Genomic DNA, 16,419 nt, shown 5'->3' on the forward strand with positions numbered 1-16,419 from the left:
GATACATGAGAGGAGGAGGCTAAGGAAACTTGATGGTGTTGACAATATAGAGTTCCTTCTTGTGTCTCAGTGAAAGCAGCTTCTGTTTAATTCCTCAGAGACAGTGGAGAGAGGCATTAAGAAACAAACAGGAATAGAAACGTTAGGCATCTAGTGATTATAATACTATGTATGGGAATGTGACAGATTTAAATAGTTAACCTTAGAACTTGTTAACGGCACTGAAGGATAGGATTTGCTTTAGTTGCAGTTGTAATTGTACTTTGTTTTATTGTTTTTTCCTCATAGCTTAATAGAGGCTGAAGGGGGAAACATTAGGAAACACCTGTCCAGAGGTAACTGTCAGGTACTATGTGGATGCTTTTGCGAATGTGTTTTTTTGGTCCACACAACCGTTTAGCAATACAGGTATAATTCATCTCAATTTTTTGTGAGTAACTGACCTTTAAAAAAAGTGAAATAGCATACCTGGAGTCAAATTGAAGAGGTGAAGATAGTTTTAAACCAAGGCCTCTCTGACTGAATGTTCATATTTCTTTACTCCATTATTATAAGCATTGTAGATAAGTTTTTTTTCCAAAGTATTGTATTAGCTTGGGTATAGATTCATGAACTACCTAGATATAAATTTTACTGCAGGAAAAGAAGACATGAATCAATCATACTATTTTTCAGATAGGAAGCTTTCTAGCTCGGCATACTCAAGCAACATTGTGCAAGTGTTTCAGGTGTCAGAGGTTGGGGTCATAGGTAATGAGTTGTGAATGACATTTACAAGGGGTCCTGCCCTCACACTATTGAGAAGCCTGGGATTTCTTTTGTAATCTTATTAACTTCTCTTTCTTTCTGTGATCTCCTGCCTCTAAACTGTTCTTTCTTTGTGGCATTCATAGCATAGGTACTAATTTATTTCATGTCTTTCCTCATTGCTGGACAATGAACTCAAATAAATGAACAAGATACACAGAGTCTTGTGTATCTTGTTCTTCACCTAAACTGCTGACTAATAGGAGTACTTGTTATGTAAATCTGTTTGCTGCCTGAAATCAGATAGCAGGTTGAGACATTGAGAAATGCTCTTCTTGTGGACTGAGTAGGAAAGAAGAGGTGGGAGTTGTGGAGTGTGGGGAGAAAGAAAAGGGAATAGGAGAAAGAGGGGGGAAAAGGGTACAATTATTAAGAAGGGTGAATTTAAGGAGGTTGCTATAGGTTTTCTTACTCACATGACTGAAGTCGCTAGTTCTTAGGAATGTATAGCAAAGGCTCTGCTATGGGTTATTAGTGAGTAAGGCTTAAGAGTTTGTGCTGTAAGAATCTGACTTCTGTGTTCAACTTGGAGTAAGTGGTTTGGGACCTAATTTCAGCATCTTTTGCTGACATTTGTGCAACATTCACTATCTTTTTTTTTTTTATCTTGCCTACTTGACCTAATGTTTATTTGGGAATGGGGCTGTTACCAGAACATGGGGAGTCTTAGCTAGAAGAAATGAATTGATTCCCTTTGCCACACTGCCAGATTCATTCTCTTTTTTTTTTTTTAAGATTTATTTATTTCTCTCCCCTTTGCTCCCTCCATTGACTGCTCTCTGTGTCCATTTGCTGTGTGTTCTTCTGCATCCACTTGAATGCTCGGCGGCACCAGGAATCTGTGTGTCTTTTTTGCGTCATCTTGCTGTGTCAGCTCTCTGTGTTTGCGGCTCCACCCCTGGGTGGGCTGCACTTTTTTCATATGGGGCAGCTCAATGCATGGCGCACTCCTAGTACATGGGGCTCCCCTATATGGGGGACACCCCTGCATGGGACAGCACTCCTTACACACAGCAGTGCTGTATGTGGGCCAGTTCACCATATGAGCCAGGAGGCCATGGGTTTGAACCCTGGACCTCCCATATGGTAGGCAGATGCCCTATCAGTTGAGCCACATCTGCTTCCCTCTATTCTCTTTTAATGTTGAGCAAAACTGAAAAGGGATGCTATAAGTAGGAGGAAAATATTAAGGTCTTACATGGTTTAGGAAACCGTCCCCCCTTGTTTTCTGATCCCAACTTTTTATCACTCTCCCCATTGATTTAATTTTCATGTTTTTCTTTATCTTTCCTAAACATGACACAGATATTCCTCCCTCAGAGTTTTTATACTTACCCCTCCTTTCTGGAATGGTTCCCACCAGTGTCTACTAACTTCCTTCAAATCTTCTTAACTCAAATCTTCTCACCTCAAATCTTCTCAAATGTCATCTTACCTTTGAGGCCTCCTCTGACCTCTCTTCAGAAATTAACATCCTCCCCTCATTCTTCTGCTTTATTTCTTTCAATAACACAGTCTGGTGTAGTGTATATCCATTTTCCCCTCACTGCAATTACAAGTTCCAGGAGAACAGGGACTTGGTTTTGTACATTGTTGTATGTCCACACCTACTCAGTACCTAGACTGTCCCTGGAACATTATCTAACATCTAGTGGAATGAATGAATCCTTTCCCTTCTTTTCTTTTTTAGTATATTTCTACATGGAAAATTTTTTGTAAGCAGATTCTTTGGTAGAATTCACCTGTGAAGCCTTCTGGTCCTGGGCTCCTCTTAGCTGGGAAGTTTTTTTGTTTTTTGCTTAAAGATTTATTCATTTCTCCCCTATCCCACCACTGTCTGCTCTCTGTGTCCATTTGCTGTGTGTTCTTCTCTGTCTGCTTGTACTCTCATTAGGTGGCTCTGAGAACTGATCCTGGGACCTTCTGGAGTAAGAGAGGTGATCATTCTCTTGCATCACAAGACCTTCCTGATCTGCCATGTCTCCCATTTTCTCTCCTCTGTGTCTCTTTTTGTTGTGTCATCTTGGTACATCAGCTCTGCGTGGGCCAGCACTCCTCATGGGGCAGCACTTCTGCACAGGGCAACACTCCTGTGCAGGGCAGCACTCCACATGGAACAACACTCCATGTGGGCCAACTTGGCACACAGGCCAGCTTGCCTGCACCTGGAGGCCCTGGGCATCAAACCCTGGACCTCCCATATGGTAGACAGGAGCCCAATTGCTTGAGCCACATCTACTTCCTGCTAGGAGGTTTTTGATGACTAATTCAATCTTTTTGTTTATGATTGGTGTGTTCAGGTCATCAGTTTCTTCTTTTATCAATGTGGGCTGCTTATGTGTTTCTAGGTATTTGTCCATGTCCTCTAAATTATCCATCTTGTTGGCATACAATTTTTCAAAATATCCTCTTATGATATTATTTGTTTCTGTGGGGTTAGGGGTGAATCCCCTTCCTCATTTCTTATTTTATGTGTTTCCATCTTCTCTCTTTTTTTCTTTGTTAGTCTAGCTAAGTGTTTGTCAATTTTATTAATCTTCTCAAAGTTCCAGCTTTTGCTTTTGTTTATTTTTTCTAGTGCTTTCCTATTTTCAATTTCATTTAGCTTTGCTGTAATCTTTGCTATTTTCTTCTTTCTGCTTCCTTAGGGTTAGTTTGCTGTTCTTTATCTAATTACTCTAGGTGTGCAGTTAGGTCTTTGGTTTTAGCTTTTCCTTCTAATTTAATATCAGCATTTATGGCTATGAATTTCCCTGTCAGTGCAGCCTTTGCTTCATCCTGTAGGTTTTCATACATTGTCTTGTCATTTCCATTCATTTGAAGGTAATTACTGATTTCTTTTGCAATTTCCTAAGAGTGTGTTGTTTAACTCCCATATCTTTGTTCCTATTCTGCTTCTCTGTCCCTTACTGATTTCTGGCTTCATTCCACTGTGGTCAGAGAAATTACTTTATATAATTTCAATCTTTCTGACTTCATTGAGAGTTGTTCTGTGGCCTAGCATGTGGTCTATCCTGGAGAATGAGCCATGTGCACCTGAGAAGACTGTATATCCCTCTGTTATTTGGGTGTAAAGTTCTGTATATATATATCTATTAAGTCCAGATCCTCTAATGTATTATTCAAGGTCTTTGTTTCTTTATTGATCCTCTGTCGAGATATTCTTTCTAATGGTGATAATGGTGTATTAAAATCCCCCACTAAAATTGTGGAGGCATCTATTTCTCCACTTAGTTTTTTCATTGTTTCATGTATTTTGAGGGGCCCACTTAGGTGCATAAATGTGTATGATTGTTCTTTCTTCTTGACAGATTATCCCTTTTATCAAGATATAGTAGCCTTTTTGGTTTCTTACAATAGAGTTGCATTTAAAGTCGATTTTGCCTGATATGAATATAGCTATTCCCACCCACTTTGGTTATTGTTTGCATATAAAATTGTTTTCCAACCATTCACTTTCAGGCTCCTTGTGTCTGTGGGTCTATGGTGAGTTTCTTGAAGACAGCATATAGAAGGGTCATATTTCGTTATCCATTCTGCCTCTCTTTGTCTCTTGATTCAAGAGTTCAATCCATTAACATTCAGTGTTATTACTGTCAGGGAATTACTTACATTAGCCATATTATTTTTAGGTTTATGATGCCATATGTTGCCTTTATTTCTCTTTTTGTCTTTTTAGTTATTCTTAACACTCTCCTCCAACTCTCTCTCCCCAGTTTATTTTTTTTTCCATCCAACCTGAAGAACTCCCTTTAGCATTTCTTGAGGGCAGGTTTCTTATGGAGAAACTCTCTTAATTTCTGTTTATCTGTGTATATTTTGAACTCTCCATCATTTTGAAAGTCAGCTTTGCTTCATAGAGAATTCTTTCTGGAAGATTTTTTTAGCACCTTAACTATGTCATACAATTGCCTTCTTGCCTTCATGGTTTCAGATGAGAAATCAGCACATAATCTTATTGAGCTTCCCTTGTATGTGATGTATCTCTTTTCTCTTAGTGCTTTCAATATTTTTTCTTTGCCTTGAGCATTGGACAATTTGACAAGTATATGTCTTGGGGTAGACCTTTTAGGATTTATAATGTTTGGGGTAGCCGTGCTTCCTGGGCATGTACATCCATATCCCTCAATAGAGTTGGAAAATTTTCAGCCATTATTTCCTCCAACACTCCTTCTGCCACCTTTCCCTTCTCCTTTAGATCTGAGATCCCTAAAATGCATATGTTTGTTCATTTCATGTTGTCATTCGGGCCCCTAAGTACCTGCTGGATTTTTTTCTATATTTTTTCTATCTTTCAATTATCTCTCTGATTTCAGATATACTGTCTTCCACAACTCTAATTCTTTCTTCTTCAAGTTCAAATCTGCTGTTAGGTGATACCAGTTTATTTTTGATTTCTTGCCTTGTGCCATTCATCACCATCTGTTATCTTTTTATGTTGTTTACAATTTTTTCAGTATTTTCTTCCAGTGTCTTTTTAATATCCTTAATTTCTTTCTTCACTTCATTGATTCATGATATTTGTTTGGACATCTCTGATTAGTCATTCCATGTTCTGCATCGCCTCCTTTTATTGTTTGTTTGTTTGTTTACTAGACTGGGCCATCACTTCCTTTTTCTTAGTGTAACTTGTAATTTTTTGTTGGTGTCTAGGCATCTGTTTGTCCTGATGGGTTTATTCAGTTGGCTAGCTTCTCTTTCTACTCTAGGGTTTTATTTTGTTATTGTTGTGTGTGTGGTATTGTTGTATGTTGTTATTGTTGTGTGTGTGGTTACTTGACATGTCATTCCTGCTATTCTGTTTCCTTGCTGTTGTGTATGTTCACTTGAGAAAAAAGAATTAGAGCCAGAGAAAAGGATAGAGATAAGAAAAGGAAAAGAATAATATTAGTAATAATAAAAAAGGTAGAAGAGGAATCATAGAAGACCTAGGAAAATAAATTAGCACATGTAAAAAATCATAAGACATACAGTGGAATAAGAATAAAAATTGGAATAGAAAAGTGATATGAGAAAGTAGAAAAATATATAGAAAGAATTAAAATGCTGGAATGATGAGAAAAGAGGAAAAGAAAAAAGAATGGAAAAGAAAAAGTAGAAAAAAGGAAACAAAACAGAAAAAAGAGAGAGAAACTCTTTAAAAATTGAAGACCAAAAAAAAAAAAGATGTAATGAAATAAAAACATTGAGAAACAGAAGATAGGAAAATGAAGGAAAAAAAGAAATAACATAGGTAGAAAAAATCAGTAAAAGGAAAAAAAAGCGGAAACCAAGAATGGAGAAACACAAGAAAAAGAAACACAATAGCAGTAACTAAAAGAACAACCACCGAGGCAAAGCAGCCTTCCCTCTTAGGTCTCTAATGACTTCTCAGGTTGCTGCTGTTCATCAATCAATCACTCTGCAACTTGCCCTCTGAAGGTAATGTACTAGGTTTTAACAAATAAAATAAGGGGGGAAAGAAAGAGCAGATCCAAGAAAATCTAAAATAAAAGGAATGTCTATATATTCCCTGTCATAAGGTATCAGCTAAATGCTGATACCCAGCAAATTACTTCTCCACTTCTCTAAAAGACTGGGGAATTGAACCAAGGACCTCATATACACAAGGTGGGAATTTCTCCATTGAGCTAAATTGTCTCCTTAGGTTGATTAGGTTTCAGAAAATGATCAGCCACCTTTCCCCCAGGGCTTGTAGACTAGAGGTTGCTAGAGACCTGCTGATGAGACACCTGTCCTGCCTGTTCTCTAATCTAGTTCTCTTTTACTGGGTGGCTGGGCATGACAACCTGCCTGAACAGATACCCCTTCCCTCTCCCTGTTGGGTTGGGCTCCCTTCTGATAGTCAAAGACGGCTCAGCTGGCCATACTCACTGCAAAGAAACCACTGTCTACCCTCTTTCAAACCCCTCTTCCTTCCAGGGAATGCCTCTTCCCAGTCCATTGGTAGCAGTGAGCCATGAGGCTCCACCAAGGCCTCTTGCCCTGAGGGCAGGGTATATGTGTCAGTTCCAGCCACAGGAGCAAGCAATTCACAGTTTTCCTTTGGCTTCTTTATCTTTCTAGTATCCTCCTAGATGACTCAGACCACCTTCCTGTTTTCTATATATCCAAGGCAGCTCCTTTAGATAGGTCCCTGCCTTTTCTCCGCTTTTTTTGTGAGAGGGTCAGACTCTAAGTACCTACTTTGGCGCCATTTTCCCAGAAGTCCCCTTGAGTATAATAATGTTTTATTATTTTTAATAATTTTTTTATTTTTAAAAAGATACTTAGATTATATAAATATTACCTAGAATATATAGGGATTCCCATATGCCACACTCTCTACACCTCCCATATTTGCTCACATTGGCAACATCTTTCATTAGTGTGGTAAATTCATTGCAATTGATAAACACATGTTGGAGCACTGCCACTAAACAAGGATTATAGTTTACATTGTAGTTTACACTCATTCACACTCAACTCTGTAGGTTATGGTAGGATATATAATGGCCTGTATTGTCATTGCAATGTCATTTAGGATAGTTTCCAAGTCCCAAAAATGTCCCTGTATTACACTTGTTTTTCCCTCTCCCTACCCCCAGAACCTCCAATGGCCACTGCCTCCATATCAATGATCTTTCTTCCATTGCTAGAATCACAATAAGTCTATAGTAGAATACTATAGTATTCAGTATTAGAACGCTAGCAAGTCTACTTTAGTCTGTAGTTTGTTCCCCTATCTTGAGGACTTTGCAATGATGTTGCCGTCTCCACCTTTAATTGAGGAGGGTCTTCAATCTCATATGATGGCTGGGACTCTCTTGCTTGCAGTTGTAGACTTTCTAAGTTCCTTGGTATGTTGTTTGTTCATCGTCTCCTCCTTGTTAGTTGTCCTGGCTGAATCTAATGAACTGGAGAGAAGGTGTTGCAACTCTGTTGAGATTCAGGGCCCAGCTGACACATGGACAGCCCCAAGATTTAAGTCTCTTGGACATACATCTACCAACTCTGGTACTAATTTTAGGTACAAATAGACAGTCAGAAGAGCCATGTGTAGGGGAAACCACAGCTGGGTCCAACTCTGTCACCCTAGGAAGCATAAATTCCAAAGTAGGTCCCATTGGCAATGGACCAAACTCCTTAGCTACCTGCCCTGCCTTTAGTGTCTGGATATCTCCATAGCCCTCAGGAACCCCTCTACTTGGAGTAATAGCTACTGTTTTTGTCAATGAGATCCTGCTATGATGTGTATAAACATTACTTTTGGAATGATTTCCTGACTCACTTTGAAGTCTCTTAGCTATATAACTCATTTGTCTTTACCTTTTCCTATTTTCGGTCAAGGTCTTTTTTTTTTTTTCCAGTTGCATTGCTTCTTGGTACTTAAAAGCAATTCCTTGGTGTCAGGGAGACTCATCCCCGGGAGTCATGTCCCACACTGGGGGGAAGGTAATGCATTTGTATTCTGAATTTGGCTTAGAGAGAGGCCACATTTGAGCAACAGGGAGGTTCCCAGTAGGTAACTCTTAGGTACCCTACAACACTAGGCTAAGTTTCCATTTAAAAAGTCAGGAAGTGAAAGTACTCCAACTTCATTCTTATTTTTAAAGATATTTTTGGCAATTTGGGGACCCCTTACCCTTTCAAATAATTTTGAATATTGGCTTCTCCATTTCTGCAGAATGGCTGTAGAAATTGGCTTTCTATTGATCCATCTCTATTTATGAGAACCCTTTAGAAGGTGTTAATGATCCACAAGCATGTGTTAGTTCCTAATGTTTTCCTTTATTTGTTTAAAAATTTGGTAGCAATTGAAGCCATTTTTTATGAAGGGAGTTGGCAGCCAATTTGATGAATTTGTGACCAATCACATTGAAAAGTCAGCATCATTAGACATTGGCAGGTGTGCGCTCACATCGTTTTCTGTTCTTGAAGGCAAGAAAAACAACTGTAATCTTATTAAGTATGTGTATTATTTTCTTTTAATATCCTTGCTTGTACTGGGTTATCCCTGTAGTCAGAGCGTAAACTCTGAAGCAAGAATGTCTGAGAGCATACCAATTTTTACTTTTGTGTGTTGCTTGGGAGCAGTTATTGAAAAATTTGAAGTGTCAGTTTCTTCATCTCAAAATATGGATTATAACACAATATAAGATTATGCTGAGTCATAATAATAACAAAGTCAACACTTATTGAGTGCTTACTCTGAAAACTCCCAGATATGCTACATGGTTTAACTTATTTACAATAAGCAAGAATTTATCAGGTAAGTACATTGTCTGCAAACTAGATTAGGAATCTGAACCACACAGCAGTTTAAAGATGTCCAAGTTCATACAACTGATATTTTAATGCAGTCTGGCTGTACAGTACATGCTCTTAACCATTGTCTTTATACTGCCTCTCTATTGTACTCTCTACAATACTTGCAATAAAGTATACAGTGTGATTAGTATTTATTTTGTCATTATTCAGTCATCCAGAGCAGTTGAGGAAACTCTTTCAAAGCTAATATGAGCTTATTTCTCATTCTGTATTTTCTTCAGTTTTATGCCTCTTGCATTCTCTCTGCCAATCTCCTGCTCTGAAGAATAGTTTTGACCAGAAATAGCTGACAAGTGTGTGCAAACGAGAGTTCTCACAATACTGCAAAAAGCCCTATAGAAAATGATCATGATAGATGTTAAAATGCAAGATTTCAGTAACTGGAGACAACCTAAGGGTAAGATTAGGAGGGAGGTGAGGATTTGAAAGTCCTTCCACATTACCAAGAGTCTCATAAACATCAGTGCAGTTTTGGAGACAGACCAATAAAAGGAATATGAACTGGGATAAAGTATGGCTGTTGGCATGTCATAGGCTCAGGTAATGTTTAGGAGGAGGAAGAGTGGATGTCAATGCGTGATGCCAGGAATGCATCTCCATAGGGACTGGGAGCCACAAGGATTCTTTGCTTCTTCAGGTTAAGTGTGCCTAGCCCCTCTTCGAACCTAAATAGGTATGCATTGTTCAGGAGTAAATGAGGTAACACATACAAGACCATCACGAAATACCAGTCTCAGTGAGGAGGCAGTTGATTAAGTTTGGTAATCTTCTTTCTCTTGTCCACAGGCATTGATGTCTTCTAACGCTTGAAATACTTATATGTTGTTTTAATTTTTGCTCCACCCAGAGATCTGAGAGCATTTCCTGAAAAAGGAAAACTTTTTATTGTAAGACAATCTCTCTTAGAGTATTTTGAGTTGCTTGTTAAGTTTTAGTTGGAATTAAAAACAAAACACTCCCTTGTTTAATAAAATCATTACACACTCTTTGGATGTTTAATGAGTTTGTTTTGGATTCACATAAATCTTTAATTTTGATATTTTCTGCGCATTTCCTGTCTCTTGTTCCTTCTTTCTCATCTTCGGGTTCTGTATCTAGTTTCAAAGGAGGGATTAAGGATGAGAATGATTATCTGCCTTTGATAAATTTCTTGAAGCTATGTTTCAGAGAATTGGTTTCCCACAAACTAGGACAAAAGATTTCTAATTAGGTAAACCGCATCGAGAGAGTTTTTGGAGTTGCTCTCTTTTTGATATACATTTTTTTTCTGTCTCTCCTTAACTGGCCAGTTTAGAGACTTGCTAGTTTTCTCAGAGATACTTACTTAAGAACTTTAATTAATTAATTTAATTGTGAACACTTTGTGAACTGAAAATTAAATGTATACTTTGATGAATATTTCTTGTTATTGTGTCTGAACAGATCATTTATTTACTCATTCATGTATTCATTAGAATACTAAAATTTTTCCTGCCTTACTGTTAAATTTTCATCTGCAAAATTTACTTCCTATTAGCCAAATTGACATGTACTAATTACCTTGACAAAAAGGCCAAAGTTTTCTAAATATGACATGTAAACTTCCATTCCATTTTTTTCTCACACTATTGTTTTAAGAGATTTATCTTTTAAAAATTCTGCCTGGAAAAAAATGAGTAAGATTTTTTACATAAAACGGAAAATGAAACAATTTTTTTTAGTGTTATAATGAAGATTTAAATGACAGAATTGTACTATATGATTAAAACAAAAAATTAAAATATACTTGAAATTTTTTAAGCAAGGAACTAGAGCACACTTTCTATAGTTCAAATGGTTATTCATTAGAATTTAAAGAGCCCCAATCCAGAGATTTAATCATTTCTTAGTTCGCTAAAAAATCATTTAGAAGGCTGATATATATTTCTTTATAAAAACAGGTTTAAGAAACATTTTTTAGTCAGATTCATAAGGTATTTAGGAAAAGTCACCTAGAATATGAAATCATGTTACATTCTGAAAGAAAAATAACCTACTCTTAATCAAATACAAAGATCAATAAGTGTAGAGACGGTAACAGCATTTAAATGGTTAAGTGTTATAGAAATGTAGGGTGGTGGTTGGCTATCACCATCAACAGTATACAATTCATACATGTCAATCTTCACATCTTGAAGATTGATAGTACTAGTTGATAGTACTAGTTGAATTAAACGTAGGGAGTAGAATGTGAGGATAGGATTAAAAAAGAATCTTTGTAGCATTTGGAATGATTTGTTTCCTTTTTTCATGGAATGTCCTTTTTGCTTACCTAGAAAACTCATTAGGTTTTCAAATTTGCACATCATTGGTTGATATGAGAGTTTTGAATCACTATTGTGTTCTAGGAGGCTCTTCCATTAAATTTTTACTTTGATCATGTCATTCATGTCTCTTCACTGCAGGTTTAATGTATAAGGTTGTGTGATAGTTTTTTTGAGACTTTTTGCAGATTAATGAGCATCTTCTTAACTGCTTTAAATAAAACTTTTTAACCTTTCTTGGTTAAATATAAATCATTAATTTTATTTGTTTGACCTATGTTTACAGTGACCTGTTAGAGGTGGACCACATCAGAACAGTGTATCACATGTTTACTGCCGTGCTCATTCTCTTTAGCCTCAGCACACTGCTCATAAAGTACATTGATGAAGGAAGGTAAGACAACACAAAGGATGTTTGGCTAGTTGATGCCTGAGATGTTGGGAGTTTTCACTAAATTTACGTTTTGGTAAAGGGTAATTTGGTTAAATTTGCTCCAGAGAATACCAGAATAGCTGATTGAGGGCAATATTCGCTTCTCAAAAGTTTCACCAAAAACAAAATTAGAAGTTTCTTTTATTTTAGTTTTCATATGGTAAATTTTAGTCAACCATATCAATAGTTTCTAGGTAATTTTCCCAAGTGGGAGAATTTTGTATACAGTATATCAATTTTCTACTATGGATACATGTAAGATTAAGTTATTAAAGATATGTAGCTTATTGGAAATTAAGTTTTGAAAATTTGACTAATTCTTTTTAGCATAAAATCAAATTGTAAACTTTAAAACACATAGTGGGAAGTGGATGTGGCTCAATGATAGGGTTTCTGCCTACCATATGGGAGGATCTGGGTTCGACCCCTGGGACTGGTGAAGAAAAAGAAGAAAGAGAGTGCCTGCATGGCGAACCAGTGCCTGCATAGTAAGCCAAGTTCCCACACGACTGCCAGCATGGCAAGCCGAGTACCCACCTGGTGAGCTGAGTGCTTCTGTGAATGCCCAAATGGAGAGCCGAGTGGCCTTGTGGTGAGCTGAGTGCCTGTATGGTGAGCCAGTGCCCATGCAAGTGAGTCACACAGCAAGATGATGCAACAAAAGAGAGATGAAGGGAAGAGTCCAGGTGAATCAGAGCAGAAATCAGGAACTAAGGTGGCACAGATGACAAGAAACCTCTCTTCATATCAGAGGTCCCCAGGATCAAATCCCAGTGAATCCTAGAGGGAAAAAATGAGAAGAGAAGACCAAAAGAGAAATAGATACAGAAGATCACACATCGAGTGGACACAGCAAAAACAGTTGGGGGGCGGGGAGGGAAGGGGAAAATAAATCTTTTAAAAAAACACACAGTAAGAGTTTTAAACATTTTATTCATATGAAAATCAACTCTTTGAGAAGTTCCAAGTCTTTGATCAAATATTCTTAGAGATTTTAGGAAAACAGGTTGTGGAGAGAAAATATGACATAGAATTCTAGATCTTGGAGTTAGAAGGGGGAGTCTATTTAGTAGAACCATTATACCCATAAGTTCCATGTATTAATATTATAATGTTTCATAATGATGAAAGTTTTAGAATGCAATATATATCAAAAATTGACTCCCATATTCTTTCTCTCTGCTTTTTCTCCCCAGGTTGGTGCTTGAGTTCAGTCTCTTGTCTTATGCTTTTGGCAAACTTCCTATTGTTGTTTGCACCTGGTGGGCTATGTTCTTGTCCACACTTTCAGTTCCCTATTTCCTCTTTCAACGTTGGGCCAGTGGATACTGGAAGAGTTCTCATCCAGCGATCCATTCTCTCTTCCATGGCTCACTTTTCCTGTTCTTCCAGATTGGAATTTTAGGTTTTGGGCACCTTATATTGTATTTACATATACACTGCCACCAGCTTCCCGGTTCACTGTTATGCTTGAACAGGTAAGCTTTTGAGTTTTGTCCAAAGCAGTGCTGTGCTTGGTTAAATAACAATAATAATAATGCAGACATTCTGGTAATTTAGCTATATTAACTTGGATAAATTGCCTTTTCAAGATCTTTGTGCCATTATCTGTAAAATTAAACCATCAAAACTAGATCTGTTCATCTCTTAAGTTTTATTCACTGTCAGTGTTCTCTGAATCATTGTAATTGAAATAAATTATACTGAACCCTTCTGGGTAAATTAAAATGTTTTTCTTGAAGAATTTTTATAAAATCATCTAAATTACAAAATTATTTTTAAAATTAAAAACTCAACTTTTGAAGTATCAGATTCTTATTTTGTCATAAAACTATTGCCATCTAAATAAAGGATTTATTTCAATTTTATTTTATATACTTCATATCTTTCTAATTTATATTGTTGTCTTGATGTAACCACAGTTTAGAAAGCATATCTCTTTTAAAAAAATAAATTAACTTTTTAATGCTTATATATGTAAATAATAGATGAAAATGAATAGCTGTTTCATTTTTTTACATCAAATAATGAACATTTTTTTACATCAAATAATTAACACATTTGATGTAAGAGTACAGAGAAGCATTCATATTATTGATTTTATGTTTATGTTTGCCTAAGGGAAAAGACCCTTTCAGGAGAATTTCTATCAAGAGTTTTTTAATTCCTTAATATCATTATATTATAATAGGAGTGCTGTTAGAAGCACAATAATTTTAGAGTATCAACATATCCTTCTATGCAGTTAGTTTTTTGGTTTGCTTTATCCTCTAAGAATAAACTTGGATTGCTGTATGCAAAATTAAGTAGTTCTTTTCTGTGGGTGCAATCTAGTGCTGTTCCTGTTGCTTATAGGAGATTAAACAATGATAAAACATTCATGTTACTTTTTTCCCCTCTTTTGTAGATTCGTTTTATAATGAAGACCCATTCATTTATCAGAGAGAATGTTCCTCAGGTACTAGATTCAACTAAGGAGAAATCAAGTATGTAATACCATTAGGTCAAAGGATAGGATATTTTAATATTTGGATTTTACTGAGTTGGCACATTATGTTCTGTAGAGTGTGTTTGATTTTAAGTGTATAGGATCCATATTGGTTTGGAAGACTGTGTCATTGTTTCCTGATTATTCCTCTTTCACCTTTGTACCTATGATTTTTAAAAATTGATCATTTGAGTCTTTTGCAAGTTTGCGTTACCTTTACCCTCTTTACATCCATGTGTGCTTATTCTTTGGGAAGTGCTGCTTCACACTCTAGAAGTTTTCTAGTCAGAGGAATAACTTAATTTAGAAGGTCTGGCAATATTCAATTAATACGAAAATAAGAGGAATAGGAGGAAGTTATTTCAGGAGATCAGGACAAAACAACATGAGCAGAAGGAAAGTCTTATTCTTCCCTTTCCTATACTTATTTTCTTTTTTTTTTTTTTTGAGGTTTGCTGGGAGAATTCAAAGAGCTCTAGACGGATAAGCAGAGCTTTCCTTTTTCAGGCACTGTTCCAATACACACAGTCAACCAGTACTTGTACTTCTTGTTTGCTCCAACGCTCATCTACCGCGACAGCTATCCCAGGTAACTCTGAAGTGGAAATAGAGTGAGCTCCAGAAGAGTGGCATGAGTGAGGTTGGGGAAGTAGGCAAGGGCCAGCTCAGAATGAGTTTTAATTTTCTCTCTGGGATGGGAAGCCCTAGATGGTGATTACAGCAATCTGATTGGACACAGTAATTCTTGACAGAATTGTATAGGTACTTTATATGTTCATAAATCATGTTCTTTGTGGGAAATATTAATTGTGAGGGTATTTGATGTTCAGTTATTTATTTTTTTTATTTAGAACATATATTTTGTTTCTTTCTTTTTAGGGCTCCCACTGTAAGATGGAGTTATGTTTCTACACAGTTTGCAAAGGTACCTGTTTTTTCAAAAAATTTTCTAATGCCTAAGGTGTGTTGACTGGTGGGAAATGGGAGATTCCTATTTACATATTATAATAATAATTTAATCCATTTAAAGTATTAGTAAATTTGTGTCTACTGTGAGTTCTATAAATCTTTTTGTTAAGATTATTTTCAGCTATTTCCTGTACTGTAAATTCTGTTTGTTTTGCCAACATAAAAAGTAAATTTCTTCCCCCAAAAAAGTATTATTTTATTTAATGTAATTTCAATTAGTGCCTACACTAAGCATCTACACTTATCCCCTGATCTGCTGCTACTTCCCCATCCCGTTTTCTTTATGGTTTATGTTGAGGTAGGGGTATGCCCTGGTCTCCCTTTATCTACCCTGATTACCAGACTCTTGAATCCCAGAAGATCCCAAATTAAATCCTTGTCTTGGCGGCGGACTTGGCCCAGTGGTTAGGGCGTCCATCTACCACATGGGAGGTCACGGTTCAAACCCGGGGCCTCCTTGACCCGTGTGCTGCTGGCCCATGTGCAGTGCTGATGTGCACAAGCAGTGCAGTGCCACGCAGGCGTGTCACGCGTAGGGGAGCCCCACACGCAAGGAATGCGCCCCATAAGTAGAGCTGCCCAGCACGAAAGAAAGTGCAGCCTGCCCAGGAATGGTGCTGCCCACGGAGAGAGCTGATACAACAAGATGATGCAATGAAAAGAAACACAGATAGACAACAAGATGACGCAACGAAAAGAAACACAGATTCCCGTGCCACTGACAACAGAAGCAGGCAAAGAAACAAGACGCAGCAAATAGACACAGAGAACAGAAAACCAGGGTGGAGGGGGGAGAGAAATAAAGAAATAAATAAATCTTTAAAAAATAAATAAATAAATCCTTGTCTAAATCAAATACCTGTTATGAAAGGATATTTTGTTTTCAGATTCATGTAACAGAAAAAACAGGTTCTAAAAGACTCTAATTTTTAATAAATAAATAAATCTTTAAAAAATAAAATAAAAGACTCTAATTTTTAAAAATGTTATTGGTAAAGGATTGGAAAAGGGTATGGTAGAAACTAGGCTTGAGTAATATTTCTGAAGGCATACGGTTTGTCAACCTTAATGAAAATTTGTAAATGGAATGTATATGTATGTTGGTTCAAGTGTCACATTTACTTTTTTGG

At 36.8% G+C, this 16,419-nt stretch overlaps 2 long non-coding RNA genes across 2 annotated transcripts in view; one reads left to right on the forward strand and one right to left on the reverse strand.

Annotated features, from left to right (window-relative positions):
* Window positions 1-5,271: 5,271 nt before the first annotated feature.
* LOC101423628 (uncharacterized) lies at window positions 5,272-13,149 on the forward strand. The gene is made up of 3 exons (XR_011645515.1): window positions 5,272-6,228; window positions 11,686-11,793; window positions 13,029-13,149. It is a non-coding gene; the product is annotated as an uncharacterized lncRNA (long non-coding RNA).
* The window catches only part of LOC131273054 (uncharacterized), a 53,837-nt gene continuing 42,964 nt past the window's right edge, over window positions 5,547-16,419 (reverse strand). The window contains exons 4-5 of the long non-coding RNA XR_009180161.2: window positions 12,370-12,612; window positions 5,547-9,981 (exon numbers count right to left, since the gene is read on the reverse strand). This is a non-coding gene — a long non-coding RNA (uncharacterized lncRNA). The remainder of the gene's footprint in view (window positions 9,982-12,369; window positions 12,613-16,419) is intronic.

This window comes from Dasypus novemcinctus, chromosome 13 (genome assembly GCF_030445035.2).
Source record: "Dasypus novemcinctus isolate mDasNov1 chromosome 13, mDasNov1.1.hap2, whole genome shotgun sequence".
NCBI lineage: Eukaryota > Metazoa > Chordata > Mammalia > Cingulata > Dasypodidae > Dasypus > Dasypus novemcinctus.